Here is an 826-nt window from a genome sequence, read left to right on the forward strand (position 1 = left end):
GATCTCTTTGCTTGCCTTATTTCTGTGGAATCTGAGAAGAGATATTTCGGATCCCCTTGAAGACTATAAGGCCAAAGTAAGTATCCTCCGATAACAAGGAGAAAGAAGCTTTCTGAGAAACTTCTTTCTGTTCTGTGAAATCACCTCACGGAATTACAGCTTTCCCCTCCAGAAGTCTTTCGGTAAGACAGTTCTTGTGGAATTTGCAAAGTGATATTAGGAAGCCCATAGAGGGCTATTGTGAAAAAGGAAATAATCTCCGATGAAATCTGGAAAGAAGCTTTCTGAGCAACTGCTTAGTGTTCTGTGAATTCATCTCACAGAGTTACAGCTTTCCCTTCAAGAAGCCGCCCGCTAAGTCTGCTCTTGTGGAATTCACAAAGTGATATGTGGAAACCCGTAGAGGGCTATGGTGAAAAAGGCAATACCCTCAGAGAAAAACTGGAAAGAAGCTTTCTGAGAAACTGCTTTGTAATGTGTGACTTCCACTCACAGAGTTACATCTGTATTTCGTGGACCTCTTTGCTAGACTTATTTCTGTGGAATCTGAGAACACATATTTCGGATCCCTTTGAAGACCATAGGGCCAAAGGAAATATCCTCTGATAACAAAGAGAAAGAAGCTTTCTATGAAACTTCTTTGTGTTGTGTGAAATCATCTCACAGAGTTACTGCTTTCCCTTCAAGAAGCCTTTCGCTAAAACAGTTCTTGTGGAATTTGCAGAGTTATATTTGGAAGCCCATAGAGGTCTACGGTGAAAAAGGAAATATCCTCCTTTGCAGTCTGGAAAGAAGCTTTCTGAGAAATTGCTTAGTGTTCTGTGAA

This window comes from Mandrillus leucophaeus, unplaced genomic scaffold (genome assembly GCF_000951045.1).
Source record: "Mandrillus leucophaeus isolate KB7577 unplaced genomic scaffold, Mleu.le_1.0 Scaffold500, whole genome shotgun sequence".
Lineage (NCBI taxonomy): Eukaryota > Metazoa > Chordata > Mammalia > Primates > Cercopithecidae > Mandrillus > Mandrillus leucophaeus.